The 15,486-nt window shown below is 33.2% G+C and overlaps 1 long non-coding RNA gene across 2 annotated transcripts in view; it reads left to right on the forward strand.

The window, feature by feature from the left end:
• Positions 1–15,486, forward strand: part of LOC133644104 (uncharacterized) — a 188,007-nt gene that overhangs the window by 71,571 nt on the left and 100,950 nt on the right. The window contains exon 3 of one of the 2 annotated variants that reach the window (XR_009824727.1): positions 6,000–6,184. The exons of the other annotated variant lie outside the window; for it this stretch is intronic. This is a non-coding gene — a long non-coding RNA (uncharacterized LOC133644104). Of the gene's footprint in view, positions 1–5,999; positions 6,185–15,486 lie in introns of those variants that run through there. 2 annotated transcript variants of the gene reach the window in all.

Below are 15,486 nucleotides of genomic sequence, written 5' to 3' on the forward strand. Positions count from 1 at the left end.
CCTAACCTTTTTTTTTTTTTTTTGCAATGACAGTTAAAAGTGCTAAAAATGCTTAAAACAAAATAAAAAAGCATAATGCGTTTTGTCATTTTTTCCTGTAGTTAACTTCCTTTTACACTTAAAGAAGGTCTTTAAACGCCACACCGCTGTCACCTTTCAATAAAACCTGAGTCCTTTCTGTCACTTTTAGTCTTATTTAGTCATTTTCTATGGCGGATAACTTCTTTTTACACTTGCAATTGCTGTAAATAATGCAAAAAAAAAAAAAAAAAAAAGGCCGATTTGCGTGATGTGAGACGCTACATAAATGTTAGCTGTCGTTAAAGTGTGAGTCCTTTTTATTAGTTTTAGTTGTACTTTGTCATTTTATCCAGTGGTTAACTTCTTTTTACACCTGTAAAACAGACAGGAACCTAAAGGTCTTTAAACGCCACGCCGCTGTCATCCTTCAATAAAGTGTGAGTCCTTTTTATTAATTTTAGTTTTATTCAGTCATCTTGTGCAGCTCCAAACCTTTTTTTTTTTTTTTTTTTGCAATGACAGTTAAAAGTGCTAAAAATGCTTAAAAAATAAGTAAATAAAATACAAAAAAAAATAAGCATAATGCGCTTTGTCATTTTATCCTGTGGTTAATTTCTTTTTACACTAAAAGTCTTTAAACGCCACACCGCTATCACCTTTCAATAAAACTTGAGTCCTTTTTGTCACTTTTAGTTTTATTTAGTCATTTTATACAACAGATGCCTTCTTTTTACACTTGCAATTTCAGTAAATAATGCTAAAATTAAAAAAAAGGCCGATTTGCATGATGTGAGACGCTGCATAAATGTTAGCTGTCGTTAAAGTGTGAGTCCTTTTGATTAATTTTAGTTGTATTTTGTCATTTTATCCAGTGGTTGACTTCTTTTTACACTTGTAAATCCGATAGGAACGTACATAATTTTAATGCGTGCAGTCAACTTCTTCAAACGCCACGCCGCTCCCACCCTTTCTCAAAGCCTAAGTCATTTTTATTAATTTTAGTTTTATTTAGTCATTTTCTACAACAGATGACTTCTTTTTACACTTGCAAAGACAGTTAAAAATACTAAAAAAGAGCAATGCGTGACGTGAGACGCTACACAAAACTCACCTGTCATGACAGTTTGATTCCTTCTAATTTATTTTAGTTTTACTTTGTCTTTTTAATCCAGTGGTTTACTTCTTTTTACACTTGTAAAACAGACAGAAATGTAAAGGTCTTTAAACGCCACACAGCTGTCACTTTTTTTCCGCCAAAGAATAAGTCCTTTTTGTTACTTTTAGTTACGTTTTTAATTTTAGTTTTATTTAGTCATTTTGTAAAACAGATGACTTCTTTTTACACCTGCAATGACAGTTAAAAATTATTTAAAAAAGAGCAATGCGTGACGTGAGACGCGACACAAAACTCACATGTCATGAACCTTTGAGTCCTTTTTATTTATTTTAGTTTTACTTTGACATGTTATCCAGTGGTTAACTTCTTGTTACACTTTTAAAACAGTTAGGCACATAAAGAAGGTCTTTAAACGCCACACCGCTGTCATCCTTCAATAAAGTGCGAGTCCTTTTTATTAATTGTAGTTTTATTTAGTCATCTTGTACAGCTCCTAACCTTTTTTAACTTCCTTTTACACTTTTAAAACAGACAGGAATGTAAAAAAAAAAAAAAGTCTTTAAACGCCACACAGCTGTTCCCCTTCATGAAAGCGCGAGTCCTTTTGATCAATTTTAGTTTTATTTAGTCGTCTTCCATAATGGTTAACTTCTTTTTACACTTGTAAAACAGACAGGAACCTGAAGAAAGTATTTAAACGCCACACCACTATTCCCCTGTGTGTGTCCTTTTTATTAATTTTACTTTTATTTAGTCGTCTGAGTGGCAAACCCATTTTTTTACACTTGCAATGACAGTTAAAACTGCTAAAAAAAAGAGCAAAACTCGCCTGTCATGAAAGTTTGAGTCTTTTTTATTAATTTTAGTTTTAATTAGTCGTCTTCCATAGTGGTTAACTTCTTTTTACACTTGTAAAACAGACAGGAACCTGAAGAAAGTCTTTAAACGCCACACCACTTTTCCCCTGTGTGTGTCCTTTTTATTAATTTTACTTTTGTAGTCGTCTTGTACAGCGGCTGGCTTCTTTTTACACTTGACGGTTAGGGACACACACACATTCTTGTATTTGTTACCTTCTTGAGATATGAGAAAAATGCCTCCCTCTTTAGGACCAGCCTTTCTAGATATATAAAGAAGTGTATTTACAACATTAATAATATATACATACTATGCAAATATAAAAAAGGTAAGCTTTTGTTTTGTTTTTTGTTTTTTGGGGGGGGATTTTTTTGTTTGTAATTGTTTTTTAATCTTCATTATTTACTTCAAATTATTACTGTATGTCTCTCTCTCTCTCTCTCTCTCTCTCTCTCTATGTGTATATATATATATATACATATATATATATATATATATACATATATATATATACATATCTATAGACATATATCTATATACATATACATATATCTATATACATATATGTATCTATATACATATATATATATATATATATATATATATATATATATATATATATATATATATATATATATATATATATATATATATATATATATGTGTGTATATATATATATATGTGTGTATATATATATGTCTATATATATATATATATACACACATATATATATATATATATATATATATATATATATATATATGTGTGTATATATATATTGTTATTATTATTATTATTTTTTTTTAAATTGATTTTGGCCAAAAGGGCGTACATTTCACTTTCTTACACACACTTGTTATTTCATATGTTGACCAGAGGGGGAGCACTTAAATTTTTTACACAAACTTGTTATTTCATATGTTGACCATATGTTCAATGCTCCTCATATGGAAGGTACAAGAACACACACACACACACACACACACACACACACACACACACACACACACACACACACACACACACACACACACACACACACACACACACACACACACACACACACACACACACACACACACACACATTCTTGTATTTGTTACCTTCTTGAGACGTGAGAAAAATGCCTCCCTCTTTAGGACCAGCCTTTCTAGATATATAAAGAAGTGTATGTACAACATTAATAATATATACATACTATGCACATATAAAAAAGCTTGTTGTAAAAAATGAGTTGGAATTTCACAAGAAAAAGGTCACAATTTCACAAGAAAAACTTAGGATTTTGGCAGTTATAATAAAAGTCATCATTTTACTCAACGCAATTCAAAATTTTACAAAGAAAACTGAACATTTGTGCAATATTATGATAAAAGTTGGAATTTGACTCAATAACAGTCGCAATTTTACAAGAAAAAGCTTAAAATGTTTGCAATTTTATGAAAAGAGTCATCATTTTACTCGACAAAAGTCACAATTTTGTAAGAAAACTTGAACATTTGGTCAATATTACTATAATAATCGGAATTGTACTCGGCAAAATGATGACAAAAGTCACAATTTTACTCAAAAGATGTCACTATTTTACAAGAACAACAAAAAAATTGGCAACATTGTGACAAAAGTCAGAATTTAGTACGACAAATGTCACCATTTTGCATGAAAAAGTCAGAATTTTACGAGAAAACGTTGCAATATTACAGAAGCAGAAATAATGTGAGAAATTGTTCCCCATTTTATAAGAAAAAAGTCGACACATTGTGGAAATAAAAGACTGCTTTTAGTTATTTATTTATTTTTCATTTGTTTGTAATTAGTTTTTAATCTTCACTATTTACTTCAAGTTATTACAGTATGTCTTTATATACATATTTACTTATTTTTTAAACACATTTTGGCCAAAGGGGGCGCATTTCAATTTCTTACACACACTTGTTATTTCATATGTTGACCAGAGGGGGAGCACTTTTAGAAGGTTAGGGCAGTGGTCCCCAACCTTTTTGTAGCTGGGGACCGGTCAACGCCGGTTAATTTTATTTTTATTATTATTATTTTTTCATAAAGAAATACAATCATGTGTGCTTACGGACTGTATCCCTGCAGACTGTATTGATCTACAGTGTTTCCCATAAACTGCCAAGATACCTGTGGCGGTGGGGGCGTGGCTATGGGCGTGGTCACCATGACATCATCGAGTAATTTGCATAATCCACTACAACGATATGATTTTCTCTAAAAAGGCTCAAAAAATGTATACTTACTAATTAATAATAACAGTTTTGTTTTAAACGTCCATCCATCCATTTTACAATATAATTACAACACTTTATGTACATATTTATATACAGATTTGAACAATAAGTTATTCACTGAAATATATTTATTAGTTGTGGTTCTTACAAAAAATATATCTTATAAAATATAAAAGCTAAAATGTCTCTTAAAGCTCTGCCCCTTTAATTAGTGCATACTAAATCATTTAACTTTAGCCTACTACTACAACCATATTATTTACCAGCAACATAAAGTGAAACAGAGGCAGAGGTGTCCTGCCACAGTCCGTAACAAATAAACAGAAAACAGTAGTGGTCAAATACAAATAAGGCAACAAGAGAAGTATCCTACACTTCTCTTTTGTAAAGTAAATCTGAACAGCCGATACGGGCATCTACATCAACTATATGATTTGCCTGAGTAGCTGGACAGGACAAAAAAAAATAAAAAATAATTTTTTTTTTTTTTTTTTTTTTTTTTAATTTGTGGCGTTCGTAATTCTTTCGTGGTGGGCCACCACAAATAAATGAATGTGTGGGAAACACTGATCTATATTGATATATAATGTATATATTGTGTTTTTTATGTTGATTTAATTTAAAAAAAAATATATATATACATATATATATATATATATATATATTTTTATTTTTTTTAAAAATGTATTTCTCGCACGACCCGGTACCAATCAATATATTGTGTTTTTTATGTGGATTTAATTTAAAAAAAAAAAAATATATATATATATATATATATATATATATATATATATATATATATATATATATATATATATATATATATATATATATATATATATACCCTAACCCAGTGGTCCCCAACTACCGGTCCGCGGACCGATTGGTACCGGGTCGTGCGAGAAATTAAAAAAAAATATATATATATATATTGGTACCGGGTCGTGCGAGAAAAAAAAAAAAAAAAAAAATATATATATATATATATATATATATATATATATATATATTTTTTTTTTTTAATTTTTTTTTTTATTTGGTACCGGGTCGTGCGAGAAATAAAAAAAAAAAAAATAAAAAAAAATATATATATATATATATATATATATATATATATATATATATATATATATATATATATATATATATATATATATATATATATATATATATATATATATTTTTTTTTTTTTTCAAATTTCTCGCACGACCCGGGTACCAATCGGTCCGCGGACCGGTAGTTGGGCACCACTGGGTTAGGGTATGCAATGTTATTTGGACCATGATTTATGTCATCACTTGTTCACACCTCCTCATATGGAAGATACTTTTCCTACACACACACACACACACACACACACGCACACACACACACACACACACGTACACACACAAGAGGACACTAATCGTGGCTGGTGACAGCAAATGAGATGAATGCAGGCAGTAAAACGGCGCGTGGAGGGTAAAGGTAAGGTGACTTATCAGCGGGGTGAGGAAGGTACCACCCGGGGGTCCGCCTCCATCAGCATCTCCTGTGTGGATTAGACTAATCAGGGCGAGGGGAGGTGTTATCTGGCGAGACGACGCTCCTGAAAAGAGCCTAGAGAAACGTGTGCTGGTGAGGTGACAATCTTCCACCCGCCTTTCATCTTCCTCCTATTGTCTCGCGAAAAAATCAACAAATATTTTCTGTATTTTTCTCGACGCCTCCTCCATCCTCCCTCCTCCCTCCTCCATCCTCCATCATCAGGAAAGGTTTGCGGCGCCGGCTGCACGGCGCTGATGGAAGGAAGTCGACAAAGACCCTGAAAGGTGTTTGTGTGAATATTTATCAGACGGGCCCTCAGCTCAGATAGCAACTGGCGCTAATCTCTTTCTTCAAGGGACTCACTCACCTCTCACATCCAACTTCTCTCATCCCTCTTGTTTCACCAAATAATCCCCACGACTATTGTGTGTGCCGGGGGAACACACCCAAAGTCAGAGAAAGTTCTGTGGCTGATGTCTGCAGGTGCACTGAATTAGGTACCGACTCAGTTCCCTCTGCACCCGCCGAGTCAAACACTTTTTTAGTACCGCCACACCTTGAAAATATGTTTGTTTTACTTGAAGACAAATTAAATTCATATAATATATTGTAGCCCCCAAAGGAAATCACACAGTCTGACGCTATTTTTAACTTTTATTACCAATCTTAGCCACAGTTTCGTCTGAGTCAATCACTTTTATAACCGCCACACCTTAAAAATAAGGTTTTTTTACCTAAAGACAAATTAAAGTCATATAATATATTGTAGCCCCCAGAGGAAATCACACAATGTCTGACGCTATATTTAACTTTTATTACCAATCTTAGCTACACTTCCGTCTGAGTCAAACACTTTTATTACTGCCACACCTTAAAAATAAGTAGTTTTTACTTGAAGACAAATTAAAATCATATAATATAATCCCACAAAGTCGGACACTATTTTTAACTTTCATTACCAATCTTATGATAACAAACGGCACATTTTCAACAGGTTTTAAATCCTCTGCCAACACTTTCGGCACTGAATTAGGTACCGACTCAGTTCCATCTGCACCGCCAAGTCAACACTTTTTTCCTACCGCCACACCTTAAAGACAAATTCAAGTCATATAATATATTGTAGCCCCCAGTGGAAATCTCACAAAGTCTGACACTATTTTTTTTTAACATTTATTACCAATCTTAGCCACTGTTCCATCTGAGTCAGTCACTTTTATAACCGCCACACCTTAAACGTAATTTTTTTTTACCTAAAGACAAATTAAAGTCATATAATATATTGTAGTCCCCAAAGGAAATCACACAATCTGACGCTATTTTTAACTTTTATTACCAATCTTAGCCACAGTTCCGTCTGAGTCAATCACTTTTATAACCGCCACACCTTAAAAGTAAGTTTTTTTTTAACCTAAAGACAAATTCAAGTCATATAATATATTGTAGTCCCCAAAGGAAATCACACAGTCTGACGCTATGTTTAACTTTTATTACCAATCTTAGCCACAGTTCCGTCTGAGTCAATCACTTTTATAACTGCCACACCTTAAAAATAAGCAGTTTTTACTTGAAGACAAATTCAAGTCATATAATATATTGTAGTCCCCAGAGGAAATCACACGAAGTCTGACGTTATTTTTAACTTTTATTACCAATCTTAGCCACAGTTCCGTCTGAGTCAATCCCTTTAATAACCGCCACACCTTAAAAGTACGTTTTTTTTTTAACCTAAAGACAAATTAAAGTCATACAGTATATTGTAGCCCCCAGAGGAAATCACACAGTCTGACGCTATTTTTAATCTTAGCCACAGTTCCGTCTGAGTCAATCACTTTTATAACCGCCACACCTTAAAAATAAGTAGTTTTTACTTGGAGACAAATTAAAGTCATATAATATATTGTAGCCTCCAGAGGAAATCACACAAAGGCTGACGCTATTTTTAACTTTTATTACCAATCTTAGCCACAGTTCCATCTGAGTCAATCACTTTTATAATCGCCACACCTTAAAAATAAGTAGTTTTTACTTGAAGACAAATTAAAGTCATATAGTATATTGTAGTCCCCAGAGGAAATCACACAAAGGCTGATGCTATTTTTAACTTTTATTACCAATCTTAGCCACAGTTCCTTCTGGGTCAATCACTTTTATAACCGCCACACCTTAAAAGTAAGTTTTTTTTACCTAAAGACAAATTAAAGTCATACAATATATTCTAGTCCCCAGAGGAAATCGAACGAAGTCTGACGCTATTTTTAACTTTTATTACCAATCTTAGCCACAGTTCCGTCTGAGTCAATCACTTTTATAACCGCCACACCTTAAAAGTAAGTTTTTTTTTACCTAAAGACAAATTAAAGTCATATAATATACTGTAGCCCCCAGAGGAAATCACACAAAGGCTGATGCTATTTTTAACTTTTATTACCAATCTTAGCCACAGTTCCATCTGAGTCAATCACTTTTATAACCGCCACACCTTAAAAGTAAGTTTTTTTTTCCTAAAGACAAATTCAAGTCATATAATATATTGTAGCCCCTAAAGGAACTCACACAGTCTGACGCTATTTTTAACTTTTATTACCAATCTTAGCCACAGTTTCGTCTGAGTCAATCACTTTTATAACCGCCACACCTTAAAAGTTTTTTTTTTTTACCTGAAGACAATTTCAAGTCATATAATATATTGTAGTCCCCAAAGGAACTCACACAGTCTGACGCTATTTTTAACTTTTATTACCAATCTTAGCCACAGTTCCGTCTGAGTCAATCACTTTTATAACCGCCACACCTTAAAAATAAGTAGTTTTTACTTGAAGACAAATTAAAGTCATATAATATATTGTAACCCCCAGAGGAAATCACACAGAGTCTGACGCTATTTTTAACTTTTATTACCAATGTTATGATAACAAATGGCACAATTACAACAGGTTTTAAATCCCGTGCAAACACTTTCGCCACTGAATTAGGTACCGACTCAGTTCCGTCTGCACCGCCGAGTCAAACACTTTTTTATTACCGCCACACCTTAAAAATAAGCAGTTTTTACTTGAAGACAAATTAAAGTCATATAATATATTGTAGTCCCCAAAGGAACTCACATAGTCTGACGCTATTTTTAACTTTTATTACCAATCTTAGCCACAGTTCCGTCTGAGTCAATCACTTTTATAACCGCCACACCTTAAAAGTAAGTTTTTTTTTACCTAAAGACAAATTCAAGTCATATAATATATTGTAGCCCCCAAAGGAAATCACACAGAGTCTGACGCTATTTTTAACTTTTATTACCAATCTTATGATAACAAACGGCACAATTACAACAGGTTTTAAATCCCGTGCAAACACTTTCGGCACTGAATTAGGTACCGACTCAGTTTCGTCTGCACCGCCAAGTCAAACACTTTTTTACTACCGCCACACCTTAAAGACAAATTCAAGTCATATAATATATTGTAGCCCCCAGAGGAAATCTCACAAAGTCTGACGCTATTTTTTAACTTTTATTACCAATCTTAGCCACAGTTCCGTCTGAGTCAATCACTTTTATAACCGCCACACCTTAAAAGTAAGTTTTTTTTACCTAAAGACAAATTAAAGTCATATAATATATTGTAGTCCCCAAAGGAACTCACACAATCTGACGCTATGTTTAACTTTTATTACCAATCTTAGCCACAGTTCCGTCTGAGTCAATCACTTTTATAACCGCCACACCTTAAAAATATGTTTGTTTTACTTGAAGACAAATTAAATTCATATAATATATTGTAGCCCCCAAAGGAAATCACACAGTCTGACGCTATTTTTAACTTTTATTACCAATCTTAGCCACAGTTTCGTCTGAGTCAATCACTTTTATAACCGCCACACCTTAAAAATAAGGTTTTTTTACCTAAAGACAAATTAAAGTCATATAATATATTGTAGCCCCCAGAGGAAATCACACAATGTCTGACGCTATATTTAACTTTTATTACCAATCTTAGCTACACTTCCGTCTGAGTCAAACACTTTTATTACTGCCACACCTTAAAAATAAGTAGTTTTTACTTGAAGACAAATTAAAATCATATAATATAATCCCACAAAGTCGGACACTATTTTTAACTTTCATTACCAATCTTATGATAACAAACGGCACATTTTCAACAGGTTTTAAATCCTCTGCCAACACTTTCGGCACTGAATTAGGTACCGACTCAGTTCCATCTGCACCGCCAAGTCAAACACTTTTTTCCTACCGCCACACCTTAAAGACAAATTCAAGTCATATAATATATTGTAGCCCCCAGTGGAAATCTCACAAAGTCTGACACTATTTTTTTTTAACATTTATTACCAATCTTAGCCACTGTTCCATCTGAGTCAGTCACTTTTATAACCGCCACACCTTAAACGTAATTTTTTTTTACCTAAAGACAAATTAAAGTCATATAATATATTGTAGTCCCCAAAGGAAATCACACAATCTGACGCTATTTTTAACTTTTATTACCAATCTTAGCCACAGTTCCGTCTGAGTCAATCACTTTTATAACCGCCACACCTTAAAAGTAAGTTTTTTTTTAACCTAAAGACAAATTCAAGTCATATAATATATTGTAGTCCCCAAAGGAAATCACACAGTCTGACGCTATGTTTAACTTTTATTACCAATCTTAGCCACAGTTCCGTCTGAGTCAATCACTTTTATAACTGCCACACCTTAAAAATAAGCAGTTTTTACTTGAAGACAAATTCAAGTCATATAATATATTGTAGTCCCCAGAGGAAATCACACGAAGTCTGACGTTATTTTTAACTTTTATTACCAATCTTAGCCACAGTTCCGTCTGAGTCAATCCCTTTAATAACCGCCACACCTTAAAAGTACGTTTTTTTTTTACCTAAAGACAAATTAAAGTCATACAGTATATTGTAGCCCCCAGAGGAAATCACACAGTCTGACGCTATTTTTAATCTTAGCCACAGTTCCGTCTGAGTCAATCACTTTTATAACCGCCACACCTTAAAAATAAGTAGTTTTTACTTGGAGACAAATTAAAGTCATATAATATATTGTAGCCTCCAGAGGAAATCACACAAAGGCTGACGCTATTTTTAACTTTTATTACCAATCTTAGCCACAGTTCCATCTGAGTCAATCACTTTTATAATCGCCACACCTTAAAAATAAGTAGTTTTTACTTGAAGACAAATTAAAGTCATATAGTATATTGTAGTCCCCAGAGGAAATCACACAAAGGCTGATGCTATTTTTAACTTTTATTACCAATCTTAGCCACAGTTCCTTCTGGGTCAATCACTTTTATAACCGCCACACCTTAAAAGTAAGTTTTTTTTACCTAAAGACAAATTAAAGTCATACAATATATTCTAGTCCCCAGAGGAAATCGAACGAAGTCTGACGCTATTTTTAACTTTTATTACCAATCTTAGCCACAGTTCCGTCTGAGTCAATCACTTTTATAACCGCCACACCTTAAAAGTAAGTTTTTTTTTACCTAAAGACAAATTAAAGTCATATAATATACTGTAGCCCCCAGAGGAAATCACACAAAGGCTGATGCTATTTTTAACTTTTATTACCAATCTTAGCCACAGTTCCATCTGAGTCAATCACTTTTATAACCGCCACACCTTAAAAGTAAGTTTTTTTTTCCTAAAGACAAATTCAAGTCATATAATATATTGTAGCCCCTAAAGGAACTCACACAGTCTGACGCTATTTTTAACTTTTATTACCAATCTTAGCCACAGTTTCGTCTGAGTCAATCACTTTTATAACCGCCACACCTTAAAAGTTTTTTTTTTTTACCTGAAGACAATTTCAAGTCATATAATATATTGTAGTCCCCAAAGGAACTCACACAGTCTGACGCTATTTTTAACTTTTATTACCAATCTTAGCCACAGTTCCGTCTGAGTCAATCACTTTTATAACCGCCACACCTTAAAAATAAGTAGTTTTTACTTGAAGACAAATTAAAGTCATATAATATATTGTAACCCCCAGAGGAAATCACACAGAGTCTGACGCTATTTTTAACTTTTATTACCAATGTTATGATAACAAATGGCACAATTACAACAGGTTTTAAATCCCGTGCAAACACTTTCGCCACTGAATTAGGTACCGACTCAGTTCCGTCTGCACCGCCGAGTCAAACACTTTTTTATTACCGCCACACCTTAAAAATAAGCAGTTTTTACTTGAAGACAAATTAAAGTCATATAATATATTGTAGTCCCCAAAGGAACTCACATAGTCTGACGCTATTTTTAACTTTTATTACCAATCTTAGCCACAGTTCCGTCTGAGTCAATCACTTTTATAACCGCCACACCTTAAAAGTAAGTTTTTTTTTACCTAAAGACAAATTCAAGTCATATAATATATTGTAGCCCCCAAAGGAAATCACACAGAGTCTGACGCTATTTTTAACTTTTATTACCAATCTTATGATAACAAACGGCACAATTACAACAGGTTTTAAATCCCGTGCAAACACTTTCGGCACTGAATTAGGTACCGACTCAGTTTCGTCTGCACCGCCAAGTCAAACACTTTTTTACTACCGCCACACCTTAAAGACAAATTCAAGTCATATAATATATTGTAGCCCCCAGAGGAAATCTCACAAAGTCTGACGCTATTTTTTAACTTTTATTACCAATCTTAGCCACAGTTCCGTCTGAGTCAATCACTTTTATAACCGCCACACCTTAAAAGTAAGTTTTTTTTACCTAAAGACAAATTAAAGTCATATAATATATTGTAGTCCCCAAAGGAACTCACACAATCTGACGCTATGTTTAACTTTTATTACCAATCTTAGCCACAGTTCCGTCTGAGTCAAACACTTTTATTACTGCCACACCTTAAAAATAGGTAGTTTTTACTTGAAGACAAATTAAAGTCATATAATATATTGTAGTCCCCAAAGGAAATCACACAGTCTGATGCTATTTTTAACTTTTATTACCAATCTTAGCCACAGTTCCGTCTGAGTCAATCACTTTTATAACCGCCACACCTTAAAAATAAGTAGTTTTTACTTGAAGACAAATTAAAGTCATATAATATATTGTAGTCCCCAGAGGAACTCACACAGTCTGACGCTATTTTTAACTTTTATTACCAATCTTAGCCACAGTTCCGTCTGAGTCAATCACTTTTATAACCGCCACACCTTAAAAGTAAGTTTTTTTTTACCTAAAGACAAATTCAAGTCATATAATATATTGTAGTCCCCAAAGGAAATCACACAGTCTGACGCTATTTTTAACTTTAATTACCAATCTTAGCCACAGTTCCGTCTGAGTCAATCACTTTTATAACCGCCACACCTTAAAAATATGTTTGTTTTACTTGAAGACAAATTAAATTCATATAATATATTGTAGCCCCCAAAGGAAATCACACAGTCTGACGCTATTTTTAACTTTTATTACCAATCTTAGCCACAGTTTCGTCTGAGTCAATCACTTTTATAACCGCCACACCTTAAAAATAAGGTTTTTTTACCTAAAGACAAATTAAAGTCATATAATATATTGTAGCCCCCAGAGGAAATCACACAATGTCTGACGCTATATTTAACTTTTATTACCAATCTTAGCTACACTTCCGTCTGAGTCAAACACTTTTATTACTGCCACACCTTAAAAATAAGTAGTTTTTACTTGAAGACAAATTAAAATCATATAATATAATCCCACAAAGTCGGACACTATTTTTAACTTTCATTACCAATCTTATGATAACAAACGGCACATTTTCAACAGGTTTTAAATCCTCTGCCAACACTTTCGGCACTGAATTAGGTACCGACTCAGTTCCATCTGCACCGCCAAGTCAAACACTTTTTTCCTACCGCCACACCTTAAAGACAAATTCAAGTCATATAATATATTGTAGCCCCCAGTGGAAATCTCACAAAGTCTGACACTATTTTTTTTTAACATTTATTACCAATCTTAGCCACTGTTCCATCTGAGTCAGTCACTTTTATAACCGCCACACCTTAAACGTAATTTTTTTTTACCTAAAGACAAATTAAAGTCATATAATATATTGTAGTCCCCAAAGGAAATCACACAATCTGACGCTATTTTTAACTTTTATTACCAATCTTAGCCACAGTTCCGTCTGAGTCAATCACTTTTATAACCGCCACACCTTAAAAGTAAGTTTTTTTTTAACCTAAAGACAAATTCAAGTCATATAATATATTGTAGTCCCCAAAGGAAATCACACAGTCTGACGCTATGTTTAACTTTTATTACCAATCTTAGCCACAGTTCCGTCTGAGTCAATCACTTTTATAACTGCCACACCTTAAAAATAAGCAGTTTTTACTTGAAGACAAATTCAAGTCATATAATATATTGTAGTCCCCAGAGGAAATCACACGAAGTCTGACGTTATTTTTAACTTTTATTACCAATCTTAGCCACAGTTCCGTCTGAGTCAATCCCTTTAATAACCGCCACACCTTAAAAGTACGTTTTTTTTTTACCTAAAGACAAATTAAAGTCATACAGTATATTGTAGCCCCCAGAGGAAATCACACAGTCTGACGCTATTTTTAATCTTAGCCACTGTTCCGTCTGAGTCAATCACTTTTATAACCGCCACACCTTAAAAATAAGTAGTTTTTACTTGGAGACAAATTAAAGTCATATAATATATTGTAGCCCCCAGAGGAAATCACACAAAGGCTGACGCTATTTTTAACTTTTATTACCAATCTTAGCCACAGTTCCATCTGAGTCAATCACTTTTATAATCGCCACACCTTAAAAATAAGTAGTTTTTACTTGAAGACAAATTAAAGTCATATAGTATATTGTAGTCCCCAGAGGAAATCACACAAAGGCTGATGCTATTTTTAACTTTTATTACCAATCTTAGCCACAGTTCCTTCTGGGTCAATCACTTTTATAACCGCCACACCTTAAAAGTAAGTTTTTTTTACCTAAAGACAAATTAAAGTCATACAATATATTCTAGTCCCCAGAGGAAATCGAACGAAGTCTGACGCTATTTTTAACTTTTATTACCAATCTTAGCCACAGTTCCGTCTGAGTCAATCACTTTTATAACCGCCACACCTTAAAAGTAAGTTTTTTTTTACCTAAAGACAAATTAAAGTCATATAATATACTGTAGCCCCCAGAGGAAATCACACAAAGGCTGATGCTATTTTTAACTTTTATTACCAATCTTAGCCACAGTTCCATCTGAGTCAATCACTTTTATAACCGCCACACCTTAAAAGTAAGTTTTTTTTTCCTAAAGACAAATTCAAGTCATATAATATATTGTAGCCCCTAAAGGAACTCACACAGTCTGACGCTATTTTTAACTTTTATTACCAATCTTAGCCTCAGTTCCGTCTGAGTCAATCACTTTTATAATCGCCACACCTTAAAAGTTTTTTTTTTTTACCTGAAGACAATTTCAAGTCATATAATATATTGTAGTCCCCAAAGGAACTCACACAGTCTGACGCTATTTTTAACTTTTATTACCAATCTTAGCCACAGTTCCGTCTGAGTCAATCACTTTTATAACCGCCACACCTTAAAAATAAGTAGTTTTTACTTGAAGACAAATTAAAGTCATATAATATATTGTAACCCCCAGAGGAAATCACACAGAGTCTGACGCTATTTTTAACTTTTATTACCAATG

The sequence above is a fragment of the Entelurus aequoreus genome, linkage group LG27 (assembly GCF_033978785.1).
Source record: "Entelurus aequoreus isolate RoL-2023_Sb linkage group LG27, RoL_Eaeq_v1.1, whole genome shotgun sequence".
Taxonomy (NCBI): Eukaryota; Metazoa; Chordata; class Actinopteri; order Syngnathiformes; family Syngnathidae; genus Entelurus; species Entelurus aequoreus.